The sequence below is a fragment of the Manduca sexta genome, chromosome 26, assembly GCF_014839805.1.
Source record: "Manduca sexta isolate Smith_Timp_Sample1 chromosome 26, JHU_Msex_v1.0, whole genome shotgun sequence".
NCBI lineage: Eukaryota > Metazoa > Arthropoda > Insecta > Lepidoptera > Sphingidae > Manduca > Manduca sexta.
Genome location: NC_051140.1, coordinates 17,302,319 through 17,319,453, shown reverse-complemented (window position 1 = coordinate 17,319,453; position 17,135 = coordinate 17,302,319). Strand labels below are relative to the sequence as shown.

The window sequence follows — 17,135 nt, the reverse complement described above, 5'->3', positions numbered from 1 at the left end:
AAGCTAGTGAATACAATGATCAAAAGATCCAAATAAAAACACTTAGTAATTAAAATACTCAATTCGTAAATCCGAATCAATTACAAACATAAGCAGAAATGAAATATTTCAATCGTAATTATAAATAAAATATTTTACAAACACGTCGACGCAAAACACACAGCACGATTTCTACCCAAACCATTTTGTTGAACGGCTCATCAAATGAAAGTAAAGCTTGTAAGAAACCGAGTGGACATTAAGACCTTTTGAGCTAACCATTCGTCATGCCGTGGGCAAATGATTACTTTTGTCAGTTTTTGTGCTACTACACATTTGATTATACTTCGTCATAATAGTAAAAGTAATAGATATTTTTAAACGTGGTTTGGTTTATTGGTTTAAGAAATTTCGTAAAAATTAGATTACCACGCGATCCTTGCCAATGAAAGAAATAATTCACTGAAGCGAGGTGGTCTGAATCCTAATCAAAGGAGTTTGGTGGAAGCCTTTGACCACTGTTATGATATTTATGGATCAATGAAGGTATCAAAAAGCTAACAATCTATTGTAAAAGTGGCATACAATGTCGACAAAAAGATAAAATTAATTTCATTATTTACTTCCACTCTTGTGCATCCAAATTGATATAAATGCTCGCAGCAACAACTAAAGCTTTTGTAATTAAAACCTGCACAACAGAAGACGAACAATAATTATTATTAAACTCAAAAGCGGCCGCTCAACTGAGCGACGCGTATTCTACCAAAAAAATATGTATAGCAAAAACTGTATTTACTTCGTTCGAACACAAAATACCACTTCATTCCGCCATTTCATTAACTAGAACATGTAATAAAGTATTTGAAATATAAACAGCTAGTGACATAACAATAGACAATCAAACTAAGTTGCACAGACAAGAGCTTGCTCCATTATTCCAAACCGATAAATACAAAGTAAACATCCAGACCCGTATCTAGATTCCGACGAAAGCCTATACTTTTCGACAGCAAACAGTAACATTCAATTACCAATACACACAGCTCGGCCTTCTAATGACAGGTCGTAATGACACACTGGCTCTAGTTACTCTTATACAGCTCAAGTGACAAGGCAGAGTGTAATCCCGTAAAAATTAATGGATTGAAGTACAACGCTGGTTGTGTTCGAATGTAGAGTTAAATAAAACTAATAAACACGCAATGGTTCACGTTGGAGTTGTAGTAGCCAGAGAAAGGGAAAGGGCCGTGGTAGAGTGTTGCTCGAAGCAAATCCGAGCGGAACTAATGGTGATATTTCGATACAATGCATCGTTATTGCTTTCTGTTAGATTTAATCTGCACATAACGTATTAAGGTAGTAATATGTATTCTTGATACTATTAAAGATAATATATTGGGGCACCAGAAACATACTACCGTTTATGCAATTGTAAAAAAGGCATATTATGTAGAAAGTATCAATTAATTATTACATTAATTACTTGTCTCATTAAAAATGGCCTTGGAATCAATAATTACAATAGCTTCTATTAAAAGACACTTTAAAAAGAAAAATGATTAAGAATACGTATCTAATCTTAGAAACTTTTTTGTCAATACAAAGTAAACCAAACATTGTGTACAAATGATTGGACTACGAATTGAAAGCGGCTTTAATTTGCATTCCATTATTATTGACTGTAAATGTGAAAGAAATAGCGAAGGAAGGTTGAAAGCAGAAGACCAAATAACATGGAACGTGAAAGCAAATTATTAAAACAAACAATAGGCATGCAAGTGAGATTATTAGGAGTGATAACGTTGCAGCTCGTAGGTGCTAATCGCGCGTCGACCTTGATATTGAAAACGCGACAGGCCAAAAATGAAAGTGAAGCAGATCTATTTTCTCTTTTAGCGGTTACGTCTCTGATGATTTAATTAATTCGTACTGTTCATTTTACTTTCAGTTACCTTGCTTTATCGAATTGGTATATCCTGTTAGCGACAAAAACCGATTTTATCTAGACTTTACTAATTTAATAATCCATATGAGACCGACTGCAAACATCTAGCATAATAAAGACATTCAATTATACTCGTAACAGTTTAGTGCTATTAAAATTTGTATAATAATGCGATGCCAGTCAACAAAGATACTTGCGTAACACCTTCCCATTTATTTATAATGAAATTTAGTATTTGAAAAGGCTCAGCAATGCGCGGATCGAATTTAGATTGAACAAATCGCGACTGAAAATAGATGTTGAAACGGAATCATGTTATTGCCATCGATAAGTGGCATTGTCTAGTACGGGATCAAGTATTGCTATACATACCTGAGAAGTAAGTGAAAACAATGAGCATTGTATTGCGTCGGCTTTCATTGACAATACGACCTTGTTAGCTCATTGACTTGCCTTTAATATCACGTGCCGCAAGATTGTTTAGTTAATTTTCGAAATTATTACACAACGTCACTTGATGCAAATGAACGAACTTAATTGTTGGCCCTTTATTTTGCAACTTTTTTATATTTATATATTCAGTTTTAATAGTTTCGGAGTTGTGAATTGTGCGCGGCATGGTTATGTAAGAAAAGTATTTAGTTCCGAAATACGTTTTTGTTGTAGACAACGTTACCGGCATTACTTTTCGAAGTGCAATCTGCTGTTTTACACAAGTTAATCATTACGGAGAAAACCGCTTTGTTTTTTATTCGTTAAATTTCATACATATTTGATCCAATAACATATAAATTGGTGCAAGTAAAAAAGGGCTGCCCCTTAATCCAAATCTAAGTAAAATGCCCTTAAAATTACCTTTAATAAAACTTCTAAATGAAATATAAATCCGAGGCAACTTTTGTACCTGTAAACAAAGCGTTGAAAGTATCCAGCTTTGGTCAATGTAATCAACTTTTCACCCTTTCAATTTCATTAGAATAATTGAGAAATATAAAAATATGAATCATAATGAATGAAACAGCGTAAGTTGAAACATACTGAGTCATGCATGGGGGCGTGCGAGTTTATTTTAAGAAGGTGCTTATCATTATAGTAAGTGTTCTCTCTGTTAAACTTAGGTGCGCATGATCGTGTTCTTACATTCCTACGCACCGTTTTCTATACAAACATGTTATCTTTGGCAGGTTATTGAACTAAGTTTGAACTTTAACGCACTAGTCATACAACGCTTTGGGCTTCGCGTCCAATTTTAAACAGAATCTATAAATTATCTCCATTAACAGCAAAACTCAACTTTACTTACTGTTTTATACAGACATTTGCAAGTTTGTTTATAATAATGCCAATTATTATTAACAAGTTTGTTTATAATTATTTTCAATCTAATCTCAGATGAAATACGCTTCGAAATCCTTTCACCTCCGACCTTTAATTATAAAACGCAACATCTTTAATGTTATTCAACAGTAAATCACGCCGCAATACCTGATCAAGAAAGCCTAAACTCCCATTATACAATACATTACACCAATCAATCACACCATAGATACAGACTAATAGCAAAACCAGTGACCGTTCACGTTGAAAATTAATTCAACAGCCGGCTTTTTGCTGCAGTGTCACGCAATACTCGCCACGCACTAGCCTACTCGCAATTAGGAAGAAACGCTTACGGGCAAAATCATTGCAATTGCCTTGATTTTCTAGTACTTCCAATGGCCCTATTGATGTATATTTTTAACTTGTCAAGGATTTTGATAATAAACTTAATTGCTGTTGCCATTTGTGCTAAAGTTTTAATAGGACTTGTTAAATACTCAGACCAGAAGTGGAAGAAAAGTTCGAGCGTTATTATTAGATTGGATCAAAGTTCACATAACCAAGAAATCATTTTTAGAGTTTAAGTTAGTTCCAAACCACACCAAACTTTAGAAAATTGATTACATTTTGAATTTGTGATGTGATAGGCGGTAAACCTATCGTTATATCGAGCACAAAAATTTCAGACTTCGGTCTGATGCTAAGTAAAAATACAATATTACTTTGCCCGACTTGGGGACCAAACCTGAGGCCTACACTACAGAGACACTACACTACAGTCACTGCAGTGGTACCGTAATACATTGAGTATAATCTGTATTTGAATAGTTTATTTTACTTAATACATGAAGAATAACACAAACATACTTTTTGTACTTGACGCTCTATTAGGCACACTTACATGTATCTAACAGCATTGGAAATAAAAGGAGTTAATTTTAACACGGCCATGTTTGCTCTGGTCTGGTCTCCTTTCATGGGTATAACACGACCCAAAACAGATGCGGACGAATGTTTACATTCCAAATTATGGCAGCCCTTACCTGACCTTCTTACTTCGCCGAAGCCAACGCGTTAAAAGCGTTAATCAAGTTAAGAACATAAACTAAATAATTGGACCTCCAAGCGGGAAACCTCAATGGAAACAATGCATTTGCAATTAAATGCAATTGTAATTAAAGGTTGCAAATCGCTATCTCGCCATGATCTAAATTGAATGAATAGGTGTGAGATTTATCGATTAGAGTAAAGGTCATAAGGTAATTGTTTTACGTCATTGACATTAATGTAATTTTACCTCAGTTTGAATACAGAACTAATTAACACTGTCCAATTAACGGGGTACGTGACAACCCTATCTGAGATAAGATTGCGGCAACTTTCTCTAATAAAAGTGAAAAATGAAATTAACAACACATTAAATTATTCACGAAGAGTTCTGATAAACTCAACCTTAATCGTTCTTACGTAAATATCAAAATAATTATTACAATTTATCAAAAAAGTCAAACTATCATCATACATAAGTAACTTTAAATACAACAATTTACTTTCTCCAATTTTGTAGCAAATCGATTCACTCAAAACGTTGGACGGACACTGCCCAGCGACCTCGACACGTATTTTTAAAAACTTCATACATAGCTCATTCATATCTCGGTTTAAATTCTTGAACAGATGTTGTCGGTCAATATTTACCCCGCTATTCAGAAGCACACGAAGGCCACACACATTGAATAGCCTGCACGCCTTAATTCTAAGTTCTGGTTATGAATGCTCTGCCTACGTTTGTATTGTACTCGTAATGTACCCTGATAAAGTCCGCTGATTTACCTCGCACAATAGAGATAACGAGTCAATAATACGTTGTTAATTGGTATAAATGTGAATTTGCGGTGGCAGAAAGTCTGTATTTCGAAATATCTTAAAACTAGTTGGTCCTGATCACAATTGAAAGATACATTCAGAAATACGAATTCTGGAAGTTTATAGTTTTTTTTGATTGCAAAATTTTATTTTTCGGAGTTTGTTTTTAATAAAATTCCTGCGATATGACATTATGCCATAAATTTCATAACACTAAACTTGTTTTATAGTTGTCTAAAATTGACATTTCAATGATTATTTCTTAATGTCGGATAGTGCTTAAATTTTGGCTATGCAGTAGTTCTTGCAATCTGTCAGATAAAATAATATACGATCAGATAAATTAAATACGAACAAAGCAAGCATAGCCAACATACTAAAACAAGTTGCAGTTGGAATATTCTAATGTCGATACAAGATTGCCTCTAAATTTTAGAGACGAACGCATCAGAATTTAAATAAATAGAATATGATTTATGAATCACTAATATTCTAATTAACCATGTTATAACTAAACTTTAACTATCGTTAATTGTCGATTTTATGATTGTTCCTATAAACTTGGAATCCTTGGCAAATGCGAATTAAAATTTTATTTCAATAAAATAGCATCGTCGAACCAGTAATGATTTAAGTCATCGATAACATGTATAGAAGTACAAACATAAGTAATGAAGGTTGCTTACCTATGTGTCAAGGTGATGTGGACAATTTGACGGATCATGATCTCACTAATCTGTATTCATGTCATAATAAACGTTCGTTAAGAATAAATTGCTATAAACATATATCTCGTGCGTGACAGATCGACTGTTCGAAGTAATTTCGAAGGCATCATAAATAAAGTTTGAAAAAGGAAAGCTGTGGTTAAAGGGAATTCAAAGATGTTGAATTATCATTGAATTATATCAAGATTAGAAATAATACACTAAAAATAGACAAATTCGAGGACATTAAAAGAAAATTTGTTAGGTCATATGTCGACATAACTGATAAAGTCTACATGTGATTGAAAAATTATACAATATGTGGGTGGCATTGAAGTACCTAAGTTCAATTCTGTATTTGTATAAAACAAAAGACAAGGCATTATTTAAGGCCGCAAAGCAGTTGTAAACAAAATTGTGGTCTTTATGAATAATCCTTGTGGGGTACTTCGAATATGAAGAGTGTTATGAACACAATATGCTAATATTACAACTCCAAAGCTAGCGTAACAACAGCTTTGTGCGACATTAACTCGTAAGTAACATGCAGATGAAGTACACACAATTACAATAAATAAATTGCAAACTTACAACAGCGCATATTAATATATTCTACCGTATGCAGAAATCGTTTTTATTATTAATGATTCTCTCTATGACCTTGTAATGCCAATGTTCTACGGATGAGCACTTAAGGCGGTCCAGTCAAACTTGAAATAAACTGGTCTCCGTCATAAATCTGACGGTTGGTAAAGTTTTCGTTAAATTATTATAGATATTTTATCTGATCGCTGTGTGATAGGGATCACACAGCGATCTGCTGCAGCTCTACTCTCCAGTCCATTAGTTCAAATTGAGTATACTATTTATATGTACTGTAATTGAATCTGCTATATTTAGAAATAGGGTTTAAGTAATACTAAAACCAAAAATTCAAAAATAAGACATTACGAATACTTTGACATTTCTGATCAGATTTTCCAGCAAATTAGAATGTTTCGTTAACCTTACGTATGAATTTAAAGTCTTAGGTGCTAGATAGTTAAAGTTTCAATATAGAAGTAGTAACAAGAGCGTCTTAACAATTAGGATGCACTCCTTATAAGCCGGTTTAATCTTTTTTACTCCATCATAAATTAGCATACAAATTGCTTTCATCCGAAGTACAAAAAAAGACTTTTCATCAGTGCGTGCGAACTGGCGTGCAATAACTGGTTGAATTATAAAGTTGACACTCGTTTCACAACGTATAACGACATGTGCATTACAAGCACAAGGTCTTTTTACATTTGATCCAGTATTATAGTCGGATCATTCATTATGAACATTGGCGATTTGTCTTCAATTGCAACATATATTTTGCAATGTTTAAAAGCTTTTTCATATTGTACATTTACAAGTTGGTGCATTGTGTTGGGTTCCCATGTCCATGAACTCAAAAATTACGTACTATTAGAAAATCAACCGTAGACGGTTATTTCGTTACAAGGATGAATTTAACATGGTGTTTTGTTTCGCCTCGTTGAAGTTAAATAATTACTTGTGAAAACCTAACATCAGCCAGTCGTTTAGAAGTTCCATTAATACATAATGTCATAAGCATCATTAAGTTTTACATCATGTATGACATAAACTATGTTTTTATTAATGGTTTTTCGAGCTGTAAGCGGATCTCGAATATAAATTAGAAGAGATAAAGACCATATTAGCTTTGACTGGTATTTCTCGTTCACACATCGTAGGAAACCGATACATCCATAAAGCCGACTATAAAAAATAGCGACCAGTTTTAGATAGTCAAAATCAAAACGTCGGCGAACAAGAAAGCGGAATAATTTGCAGTCATCCATCGGAATAGCGATGTTTTTTGCGTATTCATGTACCAGGGTTAGCAAGTGTCAGATCTAGATAATCCGGTTTCCAATGCCTAATCCGGAATTAACACAAATATTTTTAACAAAACAAAAAACAGGAATCCGATGTGTTCGTCTTTGTGTAACGGTTATGTTAATATTCAATCCAAAAAAATATGAATTACAAATAGATTTAAAGTTGCTAATTCCAATCACTTATACTATGATGCTCAGTTTTAATATTACTACTTAAACTGTATAGCAGTTTCAGAGGTTTTAGAACACTTCATTTATATCTCACGACCTCCATAGTCACAAAATTTTCTGATTCCAAAAGTTTTAGAACTTCATCAACTTCTACCATCAGATTGCCAACGGCAGCCCTATGTGTTATAATGGTAGCCACCTGCGTTTGCATCAAATTGACGAGTTTATCTTGAGTGATGTAACCACGATGTCACGTAGAACTGTAGATGACTACGATAAACATGAAGTTTCTTGTTTGTTATTGTACTCTACGCATTTTCGATGGCAGTTTCTAATCTTCTTCAAATAGCTTTAATTTAGGCTGTTATACTAAATACAAAGCAGTAATCATTTGGAGATTTAAAGGTTTTTTTAACACTATTTAATAATAGTGTAAATTCTGAATTTTGGTCCGTTATATCACTTTTCTAGTGCAATGCTATATTGCGAAGGGCCTTTGCTACTTTGAGAACATTGTAAAGAATTGTCTTATTACAATATTTTAATTATAATTGTACTAATTTCTTATCACATTGTACTACATCTTACCATCACTAACAAAAAAATAAACCGTACACTTCCATATCTGCTGAACAGATTTGACGCTAATGCTTTTGCAAATCTTATCAGGCCTACATTCGCCATTTTTTATCCATGATCGATTGGACCTCTGCGATCAAAGAGCAGCCATTAGATATCAGCTCACCTTAACCGCTTGGTCATTCTTCGTCATTAATCCTCTAGCATTTGTAATGTCAAACTACACTGTGATTTAGCACGGAATACCGTACAATGCATAATTTTTGACATGCAATATCATTATCATTTAAGTCGTGACCGAAGACGTGAAAATGTATTGTGTGAGGTAATAATATAAGTGTAGTGTTAATGCTCAATAAACGTGCGGATAAACCACTTTCTAGCGTTTATTTGAATTTAAACTTTATCACAGTTGTAATTAGGTTAGTAATCGGGAATCGAAAGTGGTGACACCGATGGAAAATGGTATTGTTGCTAAAGTAAAAGTACCTTACCATGGGTATAAAGATTTATAAGAAAAACTGGTGATCGGAAAGAAATAACGGATCACATAAAAAGTAATTTCGATTCGGCAGTCGAATTTGCAACCTCACGCTTCGTAGACAGATTATCAGCATTTGCGTCGCAGAAATCCTTTCCTTTTCAAAATAACATAATATCAACATTTTCGCTTTTGAAAGATTCACCTCTGGAATGCCAATGAGACTTATAAAGCGTGGTTGTAGGTTAAATTTTTTGTCTCGGCCACCAAAATGTATCCGAGTTTCTTCATTTCTCAAAACGTTTGGATTACGTGGAATTGGAAATAATATATCAAATAATAATATGGCGATTAGCTCGTCAATCATACCACACGACAAAAAATAATCTCGGCAAAACATTGGTGCAATAGTTGCTCCTCAGCCTTCTAGTAGTCCAATCATACGACGACCTTCATCTTTACCGCTTAATATAGTATGCAAATAGTGTTTATTATTCGAACAAACGTTTACATAACATGTAAGGAAGTTTGTCGACGTATTATTGAAAAACGGTCAGACACGATACAACGGAATCCCTCATTAAACGGTGGAAAGATTGTACATAAATCATAAAAACTGACAATTATATTACTTCAAGACATCTCCGTGTAAATCATAGCTTTATATTTATTCCAGCTTTTGCTCACGGCGTCCGTCACCCGCCTGAAAGATTTTCCAGGTTATAAGTCCCGCTTTATCTATTTCCAGAATAAATCGAGGATAGATATCTAGCAAAATCATCATGCGTTATGCGTGTACAAATATACAGACAGACAAAAGTTTTAAAAACTGTTATTGTGGTTTTTGTAGATCTTTCTAGACTCTTGTCTAAATATACCTCCATGTTAGTTTTCTTCAATATCTATAATGTCAGATAGGCCTGTTACAATTTTACTATGTGTATAGATATATGTTGATGCTTACGGTCCTGGATATAACCCTACTAAAGTCGCAACTACTACAAATTTTGTGTGTATTTAATATTTTTAACATCGCCATGTGTAATAATAATTTAAAGTCCTGAATGCTTTAAACCTGTCTATGGCCCGTCATAGCATACCATGAGAGTAAATTGTTCATCTTGTCGTTAACTGAATCTACGATCCAAAGGGAACTAAGATTAAAAGGAGTGATTCCCCAAGCAAAGTCGTTTTACAAATCAAATGCATTATCTGCAGTAGAAAATTTAATCTAAGGACTACTATTCAAAACTTTACAGACTTATTCATTTAAAATATTCAAAATTTAACTTCATCTTACCACCCGAAATAGTGTCGCGGAGAGCACAAAAAGCTGTCTCAGGAATTAACATTTAATCACCAGTCTTGGCGCAACTTCTATTTAAAACTGGTAAAAATAATTTTAAATATAACAGTATTTCTAGTACTTTCAATTCTTAAAATAAGAAATATCCAAGCAACATATTTAATAATTTTATTAATATTATTTAAGAAATCCAAGACCGTATCGCACACACATTAAAATTGTCCACAGTATTGCATTAGAAACACCTTGATAACAAACTTAACTCGCTAATAGTATAACTGAAGGAAATATTGTTGCTGACGTGAAGTCAAATCACAATACTGTTTTCAAGGCTAAAGGAGATGGAGTTTTAAGGAACCGGAGATGTTTCCTTTAAACTACACGGATAAGTTACCTTTAGTTTGTCCAAACTCAATTTGGAACCCGCTAGTGTCTCGTCCCGGGAACATGTCGTGGATCTAAGTTGAGTAACATAGGTGCCTACTTACCTATAAGTCTAACTAGCGGCATAGCGTAGTTAGGGCGAGGGGGATGGCATTTTTAGGTGGGGAGCAGAATGGGTGTTACAAAATCTTTAGGCGTGTTAACTATTTGGCAATATTTAGGGGAGAATTGAGAGTTGGGTCATGCGCCTGCCTCGCCACGCGAAATTTTTTTTGCGTCCAAGGCGCCGAAATAAACTCTCGCCCGGTTCTTTGGGGCGGCAAATACATTGGGTCCGTTCCGAGTGACAAAAACTCTCGCTACGTTACTAATTCTAGCTAATGAGCGGCATATTTCATATAATACATGGACTTGTGCATAGTGATTACATTTTCAGTGACACTTACGGATTTTGTCAATAAAGGATCCCAATATCAATCTTCAATCCGAATCCGAGAATGAACCAATCAAAATGACTCATTTGTAAACGTCAAAAAAACGTTTTCTGATTGGTCCATTTTTGATAGATCGAAAAAAGCGATTCGGATCGTGTGTAGAAATAGCGATTAAATATATAGAATTTAATTTGATCATCATTTAAATTCACTTCCAATGTTTCGTGTATGTCATACAACTATCACGTTATCAAACCTCTCACAGACAGGTGGCTAAATGTCAGTTTAACATTTTAAATACTTGCGAAGGCGATGTACCAATAATTTTTGTTGCATTTTTCGATCGGTGCTGTGAAATATCTAATGGAGGGTTCCTTGAAAAAATAAAAATCATTTATCATCCCCGCGTTGGTGGGAGGGAGATCAGAAAATATTTAATGACGTTATTTCGACGATAGAATTATGAAATACTAGTATTTGCTTTCGGCTCCGCATGCATTAACGGGTATTCCCGGGGTTAAGGCAGCATATAGCTCTCAAGAGTATTGTAGCTTTTTATTCGTGAACTAATTTTCTAAATCGGCTATCAGTACATTTAGGTTATTATTAGATTATGAAGATTTCTTATGTTTACACGTATGTTGGATATTGAAATCAAACGATTTACGGATTTTATCGCGGTTATTCATATGTAGGTATATAGTTTAAAATTAAACAGATATACAAAAATCTTTTTTCTTTATAATAGTTTATAAAATTTAATTACGATCATTTACATAAAAAAGGCAACAGCAAAATTATGAGACTATACCAATGGACCATAAAACTTAAAAACAACGACACTGTAAAAAACTATTATGCAAAAAATAAATGACAGATAAAACCAAATCGTTCGTGTTTTAAATTTAATTAATCCAGAAGTTATCCGCGAAACGTCACAATTAATATTATAATTCCGCCGCGCGAAGATAAAACACGAGCGATAAAATGGACGATTAATTTAATTATTTTTATCGCAAACAACGGTTTCGTTCGAGCAATTTTACAAATCGCAAATGAACTGCGCTTGTGATGTGAAAGTCTTTCCAATATTGTAGTACCATTTGAGGTCGCCATTCGATCAGTGTATCACAGGTTTGAAAAGTGACATGACCAGATACTTTTTACGTTTTTTTTTTAGTTTGGCCATTTTGTTTTGCGGTGTCAGACATACGATAAGAATGGCCAAAGAGGACGGCACGTGCGCACTTTCATTTCGAGAATAAATTATTTTCCTGTATATTTTTCTATTAGGAGAGGGTGGTCCGGTTAATTATGTGTACATTGTTAGTAAAAATTCATTGTCGATATAATTTGAAATCTTTAGTTTTTTTCGTCGTTCAGTTTTAATTATTAATTTAATTTCAGCTGTCTACTACATTGCAGAGGTCCGAATTTTCAAACCAAACAATACGGACTGACTTGTTTTCATTTCACTTTTAATTTTGCCACTCCATGTAGCTCAAATTTCAGTAACATTTTAATATGTAAGTGTATTATTAAGGTTATTATTTAAAGTGTGTTATTTTTATAATTATTATTTACCTTAATCAAAATACTTATGACTACGTTTAAATCTGTGAGTTAAAAATTTCGTTATAAAATCTTTAGCACGCGAAATAACACGATATATCTATAATATCGTTGCTTTAAAATAATTTAAAAAACATAACAATAATATTATGAGAAAAATTAGAGATATTAAATATTGTATATTATGTGGAATACATTAGCTTTCTTTGTAAATTTATTGATAAAAAATAAAATGGTTTAAGTTACCAAAAAGATTACCGTTTTCACTCTAATACGAAATAATATAATAATAATAATATCAGCCCTGTATTATATACTTGCCCACTGCTGAGCACGGGCCTCCTCTACTACTGAGAGGGATTAGGCCTTAGTCCACCACGCTGGCCTAGTGCGGGTTGGTAGACTTCACACACCTTCGAAATTCCTATAGAGAACTTCTCAGATGTGCAGGTTTCCTCACGATGTTTTCCTTCACCGTTAAAGCGAACGATAAATTCACAAAGAATACACACATGATTTTTTTAGTAAAGTCAGAGGTGTGTGCCCTTGGGATTTGAACCTGCGGACATTCGTCTCGGCAGTCCGTTCCACACCCAACTAGGCTATCGCCGCTTTACTAGGCTATCGCCGCTTTAATACGAAAGCCCAACACAAAATGTACGTTCCTAAATACGTTCACGTGGATGATAAATGGTACATCTTAAGAATTCTTATTAAATTTGCAAAGACGTCTTAAATTCATAAATGTTACCAACGTATCAACGGATTCCGGTTTTTGTAAAATAAAGAACATTAAAAAAACAATCTGATTTCTGGTCTATCCATGTCAGACGTTTTGTACGAAAAACATTTTATCAACTTTGATCTAAAATCTCATGACAAACTTTAAAAAGGTCAAACTTATTTCAAGAGCATTTAAAGGACACTTATTGTTATATTATAAAATATATTTTTTTTTATTTGAGACTATAAGAAATTTATTTTTATTTTGTACGGGGGAGATGAACTTAGGGGTGAAATAAAGTTTACAATAATATTTTACAAATCAATTTAGTTGAATACAATAATTTTATTGTTGGTAATTTTTAAGTTATATTTATTTTTTTATTAGTACCTGAATAAAAACAAACTTAAGGTTATAGCTTAAGGTCCATTTTTCATACATTTTGTTTCACCTTTAATCTGGGTAACTAAACAAGTATTGACAAGTAAAGAATTTAAATTCACGTCTAGTTAGTGATTAGTTCTCGCAGTTGAAAGAAAAACGTAAAAATAATTAATATGCTTGGATATTTCGGCCTTTAAAATTTCGTCGTATTAAATTTTAAAGGCAGAAATATCCATGATTATTAATTATTTTTACGTTTTTCTTTCAACTGCGAGAACTAATCACTAACTAGACGTGAATTTAAATTCTTTACTTGCCAATACTTGTTTAGTTACCCAGATTAAAGGTGAAACAAAATGTATGAAAATGGACCTTGAGGTATCGCCTTAAATCATATTTTTTTCATTTCTATGATCAGATTTATACTGGCTGAATGAATTACTGAAATTTCGGTTTAAAAAAATAAAAACAAAATATTTTATTTTATTTGTTTAGTGACTCGTATAAACGTTCCTAACAACACGTTTATTATTTTCGTAAATATAACCTGCACAGTGAATAAAGTTACGAACATTTTTCGGTATAGTATTTCTTGTTGGAGTACGCTAAGTTCGATGCGAAGTAACGCACGAGTGCATTGGTTTATTTTTAACTTGCAATCGCTCGTATTTTTTGTGTTTTATGTCACATTACGTTATTATTAATCCTAGAGTATAAAAATATAGCGTATATTATGTGATTGTTCTTTTACTTTGCAATATCAAAATATATTTATAAATCTTGTAATATGCTAATTTTGTTTCTTAGTAATAAGTAGGTACTTATACTCATGATTGTTGAAAGTGTTTTTACATTACACAAAGCAAAGTACAAAAGTTAATTACATCGAAAAACCTTCAGCCAAACATTACTCAATTTCAATTATATATCAAATAATCACAAAGTCACCTGTTTCAAAATAAATAAGTATCCGACTGGCAACCTTGACATTACGACCTGTGAAAATCAGTCTTACTTCACTGCTACGTTATGAAATAAAATATTAAATCTCTCGAGTAAAATAAAAGAACAAAGTCGAGTAAAGTTCAAGCCGCGTCATAATTTCTCTTAAATAAAACTTAAACCACATTAGTAACACCGCAGAGTTTGGCTGTTTTAAAGTTGACGCTGCAAAAATTTTTCTTGCAACCTCTTGATAGTTTATACTTTATAGCGACAGTTTTTTGCACATCTGTTCTCGGAGAGGCGTACACATGGCACTTTCGATTGCGGTTCACGCAAAATTGTATCGCAAAGGTCGTTCGCAAGGAGAACTGTACGCCATAATACGTAAATAAATTGAATGGAGCGAAAGTTGAGTGAGAAAAACATCGTATTTTTTCTGATGTTATCAGTTGCTTAGTGTCTATACTTCGCCGTTATTAAAAAGCAATAAAACATAATTATAGTACCTACTCCAAGACGATAAGTGATCCGAACCTTCTAAAGGAAATTAAAAAGTAAAGCATTAACGTCTTTCGTTAATATCATCAATAGTGCGTGGTCTATGAATGATTTTGCTGATTACTCTACATAGATAAAAGCACTATTGTTTACTCGCTGACCGAGTTATTTTTTACAAACTGCGAACCGAATTAAATCGTTTGCCTTTGATATTAGTTCACTTTTTACAACGACAAGGGCAAGGACTGTCTCGACGATTGGCCATCAATGTCTGCTGTCTATGCAATTATTTTCATTGTTAGAGTTGCATTGTCAACTTCATTAATTGTCTTTAATACAAATTAAGTGTGTTTTACATGCAATTTTGTCAAAATGGATGTATTGACATTGTAATACTTACTGAAACTTTTAAAAGCACTTTTACTAGGGAGCCGACCTTAAGAACTGACGGAACAACGTCACCCCTGTTCCGTGTACTGATTGTGTGAAAAATCCAGTCGCTCGCACAAACACACCACTCTGAAAATCAAGTTAGCACTTCACGAAAGTCCTGCGCAGCGGGCTCCGAGACTAAACCCGTTTCGGAGGATGCAAAATTCCGGTTTTAGAAGGTCACTACTCGCGTTCAGCAGTTAGACGACGAGACTGTTCCAATTCAACAGGACACAGGTTGAAAGGAAAGTCTGATAGGAAAGTTTCGTATGTAAACTTTTTTCGCGATGTCGGACGTTCGGCGTCGCGGCGCCACACGACACGAGCGTCGCCGGCGGCAGCACGGTGCGGACTGGCGCGCGATCTTAAAATTTAACCGAGTGTGCAATCAAAGCCTCCTCGTAGCGCGTCTCGACGCAACTTTGCGTTTGTGTGGTAGACTTGCAGATTCCTCCACCACGGCGCCATGCCGAGGTGGTCAGAAAACAAATTCCGTTTACATTGGTGCGTCGATTTTCGCACGTCACGTTTCGGTGGAGCATAATAATCGATGGACTTGAGTATTTTTGCTGATACGACCACTGCATCAATGAAAATAGCGTCTGGCTGAGGTATTAGGTTCTGTACGTTTGCTCATTTATTGTTATGGGCCCTTAGTCGGGTGCATGGTTTTATGAAATTGGCTTTTTGTTCGTGCCGTCTGGCCGGCAGGTCCCGAAGGAACATCGTAAAGACGCCGGGCGGCGGGCGCTGAACTTTGCTGTTAATTTTCTTTTTAACACCTGCGCTAATCCCATTTAACTTATTGGTTGCCGCATTTGTTATTATACCGCGACATTTTAATTAAAAATTCTTAAGTACTAGATAAGTACTTAATGTTTTTATCACATTGAACATGGATATTTTGACAATCATTAAAAATAATAATCAATTAATGTTACGATGTATTTTAAAATATCAAACCGTTTTAATGTCTCCACCGATTGAACTAAACCTCAAATAAAAGCAATATTTTTTGCCATTAAATTAAACATAAAATTTAAATTTTTCGAAGATGATAAGTATTATATTTTATCATGGAACATGGAAATGCTAGTGACATTTGTAGCGAGGCATCTGCTGACTCGCATCTGTCCATAAACAAGTTTGGAACATCGCGTGCAGCACCGCAGACGCGGGCGATGTCGGGCAGAACACGAAAAAAACATCGCCGCAGTTAGATAATCGGGTATTGACATCCGCGGCAGTATGAAAGGCAACGGGTTCGATTCTCTGTTTTGTGGACGCAGATATTTTGACCAAGATATTGAGAGACCAAACCGGCTCTCTGGTACAAATATATAGTACACACAACAGGCGTATCCGCTGTATCAGCCGTATCAATAATATAAAGCTCCCTAGCTTTAGGAGCCCCTCTCATTCCGTAATACGCAAAATTTAAGCAGGAGCCCATACCTCATGATTTTAGATACAAACGTATGGTTGCAATCGGGGATTTCTTTTTTGCTTCACACAA

At 34.2% G+C, this 17,135-nt stretch overlaps 1 protein-coding gene across 1 annotated transcript in view; it reads right to left on the bottom strand.

Moving 5' to 3' along the window:
• The window catches only part of LOC115451827 (uncharacterized protein DDB_G0287625), a 178,534-nt gene extending 162,546 nt beyond the window's left edge, over nt 1-15,988 (bottom strand). The window contains exon 1 of the mRNA XM_037443104.1: nt 15,588-15,988. The gene's annotated coding sequence lies outside the window, so the exon portion shown is untranslated. The remainder of the gene's footprint in view (nt 1-15,587) is intronic.
• Nucleotides 15,989-17,135: the final 1,147 nt, after the last annotated feature.